We start from the raw sequence: 12,471 nt of genomic DNA, 5'->3' as shown, positions 1-12,471 counted from the left end.
GTGAACTAACAATTGCTGTGTAACAATTTAGCTCAAAACTTAGCAGCTCACAACAATAAACATTATTATCTTGCACAGTTTGAGGTTCAGGAGTCTGGGAGTGGCTTAGGTGGAGGTTCTGGCTCAGGGTCTCTCAGGAGGTTACCATGGGGTTATAACATCTGACACTTGGCTGAGGCTGGAGGATTCTTGTCCAGGATGGCCCAGGAACATGACTGTGGGTCACAGATTTCTTTGCTCCAGAGGCTACTCAAGACATGGCTGGGAGCTGACTTCCCCTAGAGCATGTGATCTGAGAGAGAAAGCTAGACACACACATACACAGACACAGACACACAGACACACACACAGAAAGAGAGAGAGAGAGAGAGAGAAGAGAGAGGTAGAGTCCCAGAGTCTTCTCTCATCTAATGTTGGAAGAGACATACCATCTGATATGGTTTGGCTGTGTCCATACTCAAATCTCATCTTGAATTCCCATGTGTGGTGGGAAGGACCCAGTGGGAGGTAATGAATCATGGGGGCAGGTCTTTCATTTTTATTTTTATTTTTTTAGATGGAGTTTTGCTCTTGTTACTCAGGCTGGAGTGCAGTGGTGCAATCTCAGCTCACTGCAACTTCCCTTTCCCAGGTTCAAGCGATTCTTCTGCCTCAGCCTCCTGAGTAGCTGGGATTACAGGTGCTCACCAACATGCCTGCCTAATTTTTTGTATTTTTAGTAGATACGGGGTTTCACCATGTTGGCCAGGTTGGTCTCAAACTCCTGACCTCAGGTGATCTGGCCGCGTTGGCCTCCCAAAGTGCTGGGATTACAGGCGTGATAGTGAATAACTCTCACAAGATCTGATCGTATTATAGGAAGGAGTTTCCCTGCACAAGCTCTCTTTTCCTGCCATCATCCAGTAAGATGTCACTTGCTCCTCCTCGCCTTCCACCATGATTGTGAGGCCTCCCCAGCTGCGTGGAACTGTAAGCCCATTAAACCTCTTTCTTTTGTAAATTGCCCAGTCTGGTATATCTTTATCGGCAGCATGAAAACAAACTAATACACCATCACTATGTGTGTATTCTATCGGTCATACAGACCAACCATGGTAAGTGTTGGAGACTCCATAGGGTTGTGATTTCTCAGAGGCAGGGCACGTTATGAGTCATCTTGGAGGCTGACTACTACAAAATTATTAAGGGGTGAAAGGTCAGGTTGTCTATAATTTCCACGCTTTTGAAAAAAAATTGATGAAGCAAGTTTACTAAAATACTAAAGATAATTATATTTAGGCCTGGGGTATATGGGAGTTAATTGTATTCTTCTTTCTACCTTTCTATATGTTTATACATTTTCATTAATAAAAAGTAAAAAAAAAAGCAAATTGAAGCTTTCTATCTGGGGATGACAAGATGGCCTACTGGTGCTCAAGAACCTTCTAGAAATCAGCTACCCAGCCTCTCACCTGTCTTCACCAGCAGTGCCTGCCCTATGCACAGGATTCAGCGCTTTCCCAGCGGACTCCCTGCAGCTCCACTGAGGAGAGCTGGAGGCTGAGTCAGCAACACAGCCAGGAAATGGTAACAGATGACATAGAATATGTTTGCCCTCAGGTATTATTTTGAAATGTTCTGAAACACAGCAGCACTTTTTCTGATTTTGTTCCACGTGTCTGTAGAGGAGCAATTCCAAGGAATACTTTTACTGACCTTGCCTTCAAAGTCAATGAAATCACAGGCGTTTGAGCAGAGTCAGCAATTTTTTTTAACTTTGACCTTGCCCTGTTTGTTAACTCAGCTTGGACTCATTCTGTCCCTGGAATTTAGTTACCTATTTAAGAATGAAAAATAAAAATAACTTTGGAGAGGTAACGAGCAGCAAACGCTGAGTCATACCTCTTTAATTTATAGGGAACTCTATGAAATCTTAGTGTTCATTTCCGCTAAGAGTTTCTATAAGAAGGAAACTTAATTTTTTTAAGAGCCCAGGTTAAATAATCACTTGTGTAATTATTTTTCCATAGAGTTTGGCACTAAAATCGGTGAAGTTGAAATATTTTCCTTTTGAGTGTCACAAGCAATTTGCACACTGTAGGGTGGAAACAAGAATTTTTCTTCAGCCTGGGCAACATGGTGAAAGCCTGTCTCCACACACACAAAAAAACTTAGCTGGGTGACATGCCTGTAGTCCCACCTACTTAGGAGGCTGAGGTGGGAGGATCACCTGAACCCAGGGAAGTAGAGGCTGTAGTGAGCCGTGATCGTCCCACTGCCCTCTAGTCTGGGTGACAGAGTGAGACCCTGTCTCAAAAAAAGTAAATACATTTTTTTCTTTGGGTTTGATCCTGAATTTGTTCTAGGTAATAACACTTTGGTAACTTTTTAAATTATTCTGGTGTTTAAAAAATCCCTATCCATTATTTTAGAGAAATTCCAAGCCCGTAAAATAATTCAACTGCAGATGCTTCAGACCAGGTTTTGAAAGATCCTGGCTGAAAGAAAATTAATGTATCTCTAGCAGGAAAACACTGTTTTAGTCCGTTTGGGCTGCTATAACAAAAACACCAGGCTGGGCAAGGTGGCTCACATCTGTAACCCAGCACTTTGGGAGGCCGAGGCCAGTGGATCACCTGAGGTCAGGAATTTGAGACCAGCCTGACCAACATGGTGAAACCCTGTCTCTACTAAAAATACAAAAAGTAGCTGGGCATGGTGGTGCACACCTGTAATCCCAGCTACTCGGGAGGCTGAGGCAGGAGAATTGTTTGAACCCAAGAGGCAGAGGTTGCAGTGAACTGAGATGGCACCACTGCACTCCAGCCTGGGTGGCAGAGCGAGACCCTGTCTCAAAAACAACAACAACAACAACAACAACAAGAAAAACACCATAGATAGACTTGGGTAGCTGAAACAACATTTATTTCTCACAGTTCTGGAAGTTGGAAGTCTGGGATGGGCCAAAAGGATTGAGTTCTTGGTGAGTGTCCTCTTCCTGACATACAGATGAGGAAGCAAGCTCCCCTGCCTCTTTTTGTAATGGCACAAATCTCATTCTTGGGGGCTCCACCCTCATGACCTAAGCGTCTCCCAAAGGCCCCGCCTTCAAATACCACCATACTGCGGGTTAGGATTTCAACATACAAATTTGGGAGGGGACACAAACACTCTGTCCATAACAACACCTTTGCAGTGGGGAGGGCAGGAAGTGCGGCCACCATAGTGCAATGGTTTGGTAATGTGCTTGTTTGTCCAGAATCGTGTCTCAATTCTGAGCTATATTCCTAGAATTCCCTTTTCCTGGATGTTTCCAGTTTGGGTGAGCCACAGGGGTGTGCTTCTGCAACCAAGTTGAAGCTGTCATTCATAACCTTGGTCAGATGACCACAGAATATACGAAGGAGGAGGCAAGTATGAAATGTGTATTTATTTATTTATTTTTTAAAAAAGGCTTCATTTGGGGCTGGGGCCGGGCACAGTGGCTCACGCCTGTAATCTCAGCACTCTGGGAGGCCGAGGCAGGTGGAACACTTGAGGTCAGGAGTTCGAGACCAGCCTGGCCAACACGGTAAAACTCCGTCTCTACTGAAAACACAAAATTAGCTGGGCCTGGTGGCACATGCCTATAATCCCAGCTACTGGGGAGGCTGAGGCGGGAGAATCACTTGAATCCAGGAGGTGGAGGTTGCAGTGAGGTTGAGGTTGAGATGGTGCCACTGCACTCCAGCCTGAGTGACTACAGCCTCGGCAACAGAGTTAGGCTCCACCTCAAAAAAAAAAAAAAAAAAAAAAAAAAAAGAAATGTGGCTGGGCATGGTGGCTCACACCTGTAATCCCAGCACTTTAGGAGGCTGAGAGGGGAGGATCACTTGAAACTAGGAGTTTGAAGCTCCAGTGATCTATGATTGTGTCACTGCACTTCAGCCTGGGTGACAGAATAAGACCCTATCTCTAAAATAAAATAATAAAATAAACAAAAAATAGCTTAATTTTTATTTACAACAGAAGTTACTTGTCTTGGAAGCCAGGCACGCACGGAAATCTCACAGAAGGCTGGCTGTCTTCCTTCTCCTGGCCTCCCTGCCTCCTCCCTCAAGGCTTCCTGATTCTCTTCTCCCTTCCGCTCTGCGGTTCCCCCGCCCCCACGCCCTCTCCCTGCACATTTCTTTACCTTGGAGCCTCTCCCATCTCTCCCTCCCTCTTCCTCCCTCCCCCAGCCTCCTATCACCCCACTTCTTCCCCTCCCCTTACTTTCCTCCCTCCCTTCTCTCCTCTCCTCCCCACTGCGCCTCCCTCCCTCCTGGCCTTCCTTCCCTTCTCCGACTTCGCAGACCTCTCTTACCCCAGGCCTCCCTCCTCCTCCTCTCCGCCCCCTCCGGGCTCCGGCTCTCCCAAGAGGCTACGACTCCGGGTGGAGCCACTGGTCCCGCAGGGATCCCTGCGTCTTCGGTCGCCGCGTCCACGGCCCTCTCGCGTCCCCGCCCGGCGCCGCGCCCGCTCCTCTGAGTTCGGCCTCCGCGCGGTGCAGCGCAGTCTCAGGCCGCGGGACAAGGTACGTGCGCGTCCCCGGGGCACATAAGCCCGGGCCCCGCTCCTTTGAACTCGCGCGTGTGTTCTAACTATGGCAAAGAAGGTCTTTGCCGCGTGCACGGGTAAGGAACTTCCCATAATCCGTTTGCAGAAGCTGACTTTCATAAAAGTGATACGTTGTCCTTGCAGGACAGCAACCCCCACGATCCCACGCATCCGAAGCAGCCGCTGTTTACATTTTGGTATTTTTCCCGTAGGTGTTTCGCCATACATTTTAAGGACATAGTGGAAATCACATCGTATGCAAACTTGCGTTCATTTTGGCCGTTTAGCACGGAGGAGCTTTTCCTCCATGCCGTTAAATACTCCTTGTAACTCTCTTCCTGCAGTGAGACATTCTGGTTCTAGCGTTTTTACTAATATAAAACTGTGAGAAAAAAAAAACTGAGCATATTTGCATCGAAATCAGTATCCACATTCGACAGCTTTTCCTTAGGGTGAGTATTAAGAAGAGAGGTGCTGGGTCTATGGATCTAAGAGTGGGACATCCTAAATGCTGGGTAGGTGTTGCCAAGAACGACTGGACAGTTTACACCCCACAGCCATGTGGGTCGGGCAGGCTTTGGAAACACTGGGCACTGAGATTTATGTCCACTTGCTGATGGAAGATGCCACCTGTTGTTTTCAAAGCCCATTTAAAATAAAGTGGTTAGTAATGAGCCTCGTCGGTATCCGGGGAATCCTATCCAGGCCTGGAACACCAGAGAAAAAGCAGACTGCAGGGGCGTCGTTGGCATGTCTGAGAGGGCCAATGTGTGCTCCTCCAGGTAGCTTCCTAATCCATGCTCTCTCAACCATAGACACTTGGAAAATACAAGGATGACTGCTGAAAAATAAATATTTGGAGAAGTTTGATGTTTACATAATCATCTAAGGAGAAGTACTGGCCCTGCCTTCCCCGCTGCAAGATTGAAAATCACTTGCCATGTTCCTACAGTGTTTAACCAGTAAAGGAGAAACCTCCTGCCTTTCACATTAGACCCCACCTTCCTGTGTTGTCTTGGGGTCTCTGTAACCCTGAGCCCTGGATTCACTTCCACGTGGTTTCTATTTCTCAATTTCTAAAGCTTCCAGAAATGTATTCCTCCCTTCTCTCCTCTCCTCCCCACTGCACCTCGCTCCCTCCTGGCCTTCCCTTTCCTGACTTTGCAGACCTACCTCTCTTCCCCCAGGCCTCCCTCCTCCTCCTCTCTGCCCCCTCCAGGCTCCGGCTCTCCCAGGAGGCTGGAGATGTATTCCTAGACTTCCCTGCTTGTTATAATCCCAACTGTACCAGTCCCCTTTGCTTGTCAAAATCTGTTTTCTCTATTTCTGTTGAAGAACTGTGTTGTGCCTGGAAGTCTGACTTGTGCGTTATTTGAATCCTTAGGACATGAAATCAGGAAAACTACACCCCCACCATACTTTACCACCTGTCTCTTATCTCTCTGACTGCCAGTGTTAGGGAATGTTTGATTACATTGTTAAAAGAAAATTTTCAGCCAAAGGTGAAATCATGACTTTTATACAGATATAAAAGTGGTAAATATTTTATTTTATTCATTAAAGAGAGAAATAGGCAGATGTTGTAACTGGTTCAAAAAAGAAGTCAAGAAGTGGAAATGTATATGGAGTAAAGGAATAATGCCTTATGAAGGTACGGCGCAGGAGAGCACACCCTTGGAATCTGCAGATCAAATACTCAACTGTAAGGCCTGGTGTGGTGGCTCACGCCTGTAGTCCTAGCGCTATGGGAGGCCGAGGCAGATGAATCCTGAGCTCAGGAGTCTGAGACCATCCTGGCCAACATGGTGAAACCCCGTCTCTACTAAAATACAAAAATTAGCCAGGCGTGGTGGCATGTGCCTATAATCCCAGCTACTCAGGAGGCTGTGGCAGGAAAATTGCTTGAATCAGTGGGGCAGAGGTTGCAGTGAGCAGAGATTGCACCATTGCACTCCAGCCTGGGCAACAGAGTGAGACTCCGTCTCAAACAAAACAAAACAAAACAAAACAAAAAAAACACCAGTGATCCCCTTGGGTTTTAATGTGTAATTTTCCAGAGGCACGTGCTTGTGTGAGGCAGAGTGAGTCTCCTTCACCCCTGCAGAGTGACTCTTGTGGCCCTTCCAGCTTGGCCTCACACAAGCAAGTCCTTCTGGAAAATTACTCATGAAAACCCATGGGGATCACTGTTGAGTATTTGATCTGCAAATTCCAATTTCATATGCTCCTCTCCTGTGTGTACCATCACACAGAAGTCATTCACACATATGCAGCACCTTGCAGTAATGTCTATGGGAAATCGTGCATTCGTGCTGGTGGCCGGGGTGGATATTGCCGAAGAGCATGGCCCCCAGAGTGTCCTGCAGGGCACTCCCCAGAGCTAGGAAGAGCGTCCTGATTTCCAGAGACCTCACCAGTGGAGACCACAGAACTGACCTGCGACCTGGGGATGACCAGAAGATGGCCCCAAACACATCTGCCATGATGCAGAAAAGCCTTTATTGACACATGTGTAACGAGGACTCTGTCATGCATCTCAGACACACAGTCCTGCCCCAGCACAGGAGGAAAAGGAAACCTTCTTACTCACAATAAAGCACCTCATCATATGTAAAATAAATTTTGTGCCACAGTGGAAAAGTACCCACGTCTATAGCACACTCTCTGCACGAAGCTGGCTGATTCCACCTTCGTTCATTGTACTTGAGCCATTTTTAGGGATAAGTGGCAGATCTGATAGATTTGTAAATTCTGTCATGTCTCCATGCAGAATTAATGGACTCTTTCCCCTCCTGTGGAGAAAATTAAAAAAAAAAAAAAAAAAAAAAAAAGACATGTTGCCTAGGCTGGTCTCTAACTCGCAGTCTCAAGCAATCCTCTTGCCTCAGCCTCCTAAAGTACTGGGATTACAGGTGTGAGCCACTGCACTTGTCTTCGTTTGCAATTCATCTCAGCGTTTCTTTTGTCAACTAAAGAATGGTGAGTTTCATAAATTTGGAAAAAGAGAGCTTTATTTCTCATAAAGTGTTGCAGCCTGCAAGGCGGCCATTCTGACAGGCTGGGAAGGGTAGTCTCTGGCCAGAAGCTGGAAACAGACCTTTCCAGTGTGGGAAGAATAGTACAGGGATCTGTGCTGAACAGTGTGGCCAAATACACAGATTCAATAAGCTATAGGAGGGGCTATAAATTTTTAAAATAATTAATTAGTTAATATTTTTGAAACGGTTTCATTGTGTCCCCAGGCTGGAATGCAGTGGCACGATCATTGACTCACTGCTGTCTTGACCTCCTGGGCCCAAGTGATCCTCCTAGCTCAGCCTCCTAAAAGGCTGGGACCACAGATGTGTGCCACCAAGCGTGGCTAATTTTCTAATTTTTTTTTTGTAGGGATGGGGTTTTGAAGAGATTGGCCTTCCAGTGTGCTGGAATTGTAGGCATGAGCCACTGAGCCCAGCCCCTCCTTCCTGTCATGGCCTGAATTAGTTTTATGGGTTTCTTTAGAATCCCCTTGGCCAAGAGGAGAGGTCCATTCAGTTAGTTGGGAGGCTTGGAATTTTATTTTTGGTTTACAGTGCATCTGCAGGAGGAAGCTAAAATCCTGAAAGATATATACAGAAAATATAGTACAGTTAGTTGAGGGTCAAGGCTATGTTCCCTGAGACTTGCCAGGGTAGAAACTGTTCGCCCTGCCCATTGTAAACTTGGCCTTTGGCACAAGGCGTGGCCTGGCTGCTGTGCCCTTGTGGAGGGTCTGGGCAGGAGTCCAGCCGTCGACATGCACCACACACGGGCCTCTCCTGCAGGAGAATAACCTTGCAGGATCAGTGTGGAGGGCTGCTCACCTGCCTGTAAGCATTCCTTTTGCAAAATGGATGTCAACTGAAAATAAAGTAAAAACATTCAGATTAGAGGCTTCCTGGAATGGCCAGGATTTTCTGTGATCCCTGGATTCTCATAGAACAAACAGCTCAGGTAAGAAGTCAGCCCAGACCAGCCTGGCCAACATGGTGAAATCCTGTCTCTACTAAAAGTATAAAAATTAGCCGGGCGTGGTGGCAGGCACCTGTAGTCGCAGCTACTTGGGAGGCTGAGGCAGGAGAATCGCTTGAACCCGGGAGGCGGAGTTTGCAGTGAGCGGAGATCGTGCACTGCACTCCAGCAAAAAGAAAAAGGAAAAAGAAAACTCTACAGGCCTGGACTTGCTGCTTGTGTCTGAGGGGTGGGGCAGTCTTGGGAACTGAGCCCTCCCCACCCCCTGCCCCACCCCCTTACATTTGGTCATCGTGTTGATGATCGTTGTATTGTGAGAGCAGAGGGAAACATGGCTTGAGAGTTTTTCTGAAACGGTGTCAAATAACAATGTTGAATTATTTGTCTTACTAATTATAGTTCTATAATGTAGCTTATGAAAACCAAACCAATAAAACTAGAGTCCAGTTGTCCTTGACTGGATAACTAGTTATTAATTTCTTTCTTCTCAAAATCTAATTACTTTATTTCTAATTATGAAACACTAAGAATATGCAGTAATGTGAAGGACATTATATAACAGCCATCCTTTCACATCACCCATATTTAAAAGATAGTACCATTTTGCCCTATATACTTCAAATGAAAACTTTTTAAGGAAATAAAATATAATAAAGCCCACAATCTCCGTTTTTTCTCCCCTCTCATCCCAGTAACCATCGTCCTAACGGTGATAATTCATTCCCGTGCTTGATACTTTTCCTACAGTATGTTCATTAGTAAAATGTATATTTTTTGGTTGTTTTTTATTTAGCATCAAAATGTATGTTTTTTGGCTGTTGTTTAGTATCAAAATGCTATGTCTTTTTACATATTATGTTTTTGAGATTTTTTAAGTTTTGTATTTTCATTTTTAGAGACAGGGTCTCTCTGTGTTGCCCAGACTGGAGTGTAGTGGCATGATCATAGCTTACTGCAGCCTTGAATTCCTGGGTTCAAGTGATCCTCCTCTCAATCTTCTGAGTAGCTGGGACTACGGGTGCACGCCACCATGCCCGGCTAATTAAAAAAATTTTTTTGTAGAGATGGGGTCTCCCTATGTTGCTCAGGCTGGTCTCATACTCCTGGCCTCAAGCTATGACCATGTCTTGACCTCCCAAAGTGCTGGGATCACAGACATGAGCCACCGTGTGGGCCTGGAGATTTATTGTATTGATAAATTACAGGTGCAGCCTGTTCATCAAACTGTTGTGTAATATTCTTTTTATGAATGTATTTGTTTTCTAGGGCTGCCATAATATTACCAGATACTGGGTGACTTAAAGCAACAAAGTGCCTCATAGTTCTAGAGGCCAGGAGTCCAAATTGAAAGTGTCAGCAGGGCTCTGCTCTTTCTGAAACCTGTAGAGGAGAACCTTTCCTTGCCTATTCCAACATCTGGTGGGGGCCAGCAATCCTTGGCTTGCAGGTGCATCCTTCCTGTCTCCACCTCCATCTTCATACGGCTTTCTCTTCTGTGTGTCCATTGTGTCTTTGTCCACATTATCACCTTCTTAGATGGACACCAGTCATTGGATTTATGGTCTACTGTACTCCAGCATGACCTCATCTTAACTACAGGACATCTGCAAGGACCCTGTGTCTAGTTAAGGTCACATGCAAAGGGAGTGGAGGATAGGACTTAAACATGTATTTTGGGGGAACACAATTCAACCCACATCAATCAATAAATTGCAGTTTATTCATTCTCCTGTTGGTGGTCAATTAGATTGGTTCCAGGTGTTGTCATCATATTAGTGGTGCCAAGAACATTTTTCCATGATCACTGCATGTGCCTGTGTGGGCACGTGCGAATTTTCTCTCTCTCTCTCTCTCTCTTTTTTTTTTTTTTTTGAGATAGGGTCTCACTCTTAACGCCAAGGCTGGAGTGCAGTGGTGCAATCTTGACCTCCTGGACTCAAGCAATCCTCCCACCTCAGCCTCCTGAGTAGCTGGGACCACAGGTGCACACCACCATGCCTGGCTAATTTTTCCTTTTTTTTTTTTTTTTTTTTGTAGAGATGGGATTTTACCATGTTGCCCAGGATGCTCTCAAACTCTTGGGCTCGAGTGATCCCCCTGCCTTGGCCTCCCAAAGTGCTGGGATTACAGGCATGAGCCACCGTGTCCCACCACATGTGATATGAATTTCTCTAGGGAAACATCTAGTGGTGGGATATCTGGTGTGTGGGGCATCTGCTTCTTTAACTTTGCTAGACTTTGCCAGACAGCTTCCAGGGTTTGAATCATTTCATGTGCCCTCCCATTTCCCTACAAGTGTACCATCATCTCTGTGTGTTAACAGACTTTCGCAATCTGCAAGATGGAAAACAGTACTTCATTCTTGTTTTTATTGTAATTTCCGTAAGTACAGTGAGGTTGAATATCTCTTCATGTGTCTATGGGCCATTCAGGTGTACGTTTTTGTAAATTGCCCATTCGTATGAATTTTTCTATTGTGCTGTCTTTTTCTTGGTGACTTATAAGAATTCTTTATATATTTTATCTAGACACGAAGTCCTCTGTTCCTACAATAATACCTTCTCCTAGTCTATCTTGTTTTCTCACTTTGTTTATGGAGACTTTTATCTTAATGTTAATCATTATCTTATTAATCTTTCATCTTAGTTACTATCTTATTAATGCAATTTTGAAAGCTTTTAGTCATGGAAAATCTCAGGCATTTATAAAAGTAGAGAGATCAGTACAGAAGACACTCCAGCTGCACCACCGTCAGCGCGTGGACACCTTGTCCCCCTACCCCCACACGGAGCTATTTTGGGTTTTTATTTGTTGTTTTTCGAGATGGAGTCTTGCTCTGTCGCCCAGGCTGGAGTGCAGTGGCGAGATTTCGTCTCACTGCAACCTTTGCCTCCTGGATTCAAGCGATTCTCATGCCTCAGCCTCCTGAGGAGCTGGGATTATAGGCGCTCACCACCATACCTGGCTAATTTTTGTATTTTTAGTAGAAATGGGATTTCACCATGTTGGCCAGGCTGGTCTCGAACTCCTGACCTCAGGTGATCCACCAGCCTTGGCTTCCCAAAGTGCTGGGATTACAGGTGTCAGCCACCGTGTTCAGCCCAAATGGGGGCTATTCTGAAGTAAATCCCAGACCTCTGGTCATGTCATCTGTGTGTACATCGTGATATGGTGATGCCTCTGTGAAAGAGAAGGACTGAGAAACACGTGGCTGCAATGCTATCATCTTTCCCTACCCAAATTCACAATAATTTGCAGTATCATCAAATATCCACTTAGTATTCAGTTTTCTTCAGTTGTCTTTCCTTTTTAAAAAAACAAAAAACAAAAAACAATTGGTTACAATGAAATGGGATTTCTTTTTTTTTTTTTTTTTTTTTTGAGACAGAGTCTCGCTCTGTCGCCCAGGCTGGAGTGCAGTGGCGCGATCTCGGCTCACTGCAAGCTCCGTCTCCTGGGTTCACACCATTCTCCTGCCTCAGCCTCCTGAGAAGCTGGGACTACAGGCGCCCGCCACCACACCCGGCTAGTTTTTCAATTTTTAGTAGAGACGGGATTTCACCGTGTTAGCCAGGATGGTCTTGATCTCCTGACCTCGTGATCCACACGCCTCAGCCTCCCCAAGTGCTGGGATTACAGGCGTGAGCCACCATGCCCAGCCGTGAAATGGGATTTCTAATCCTTTATGGTTTTTTTTTGGGGGGGCCAAATTTAAGAAATTCTTCGTTACTCCAAAGTACAAGAAAAAAGTATTCAGTATTTCCCTCTGATCACTGAACTTTGCCTTTCGTGCTTAGATTTCTAGCCATCTGATATGCTCGCACACTGGGGTAGGTGGGGATCCATGGTGATTTGTTTTCTCACCTGGGTAGCTCAGTGCTGCAGCCTTGCCCCATTGATGGCCAGTCCCTCCTCCCACCACAG

At 45.7% G+C, this 12,471-nt stretch overlaps 1 protein-coding gene across 1 annotated transcript in view; it reads left to right on the top strand.

Annotated features, from left to right (window-relative positions):
• The first annotated feature begins 4,101 nt into the window (after positions 1-4,101).
• CMBL (carboxymethylenebutenolidase homolog) overlaps positions 4,102-12,471 on the top strand; it is a 31,517-nt gene continuing 23,147 nt past the window's right edge. Inside the window, exon 1 of the mRNA XM_010356673.2 lies at positions 4,102-4,534. The gene's annotated coding sequence lies outside the window, so the exon portion shown is untranslated. The remainder of the gene's footprint in view (positions 4,535-12,471) is intronic.

Source organism: Rhinopithecus roxellana, chromosome 3, assembly GCF_007565055.1.
Source record: "Rhinopithecus roxellana isolate Shanxi Qingling chromosome 3, ASM756505v1, whole genome shotgun sequence".
NCBI lineage: Eukaryota > Metazoa > Chordata > Mammalia > Primates > Cercopithecidae > Rhinopithecus > Rhinopithecus roxellana.
Note: the sequence above shows the minus strand (reverse complement) of the source record. Positions and strands in the feature narration are given on the sequence as shown.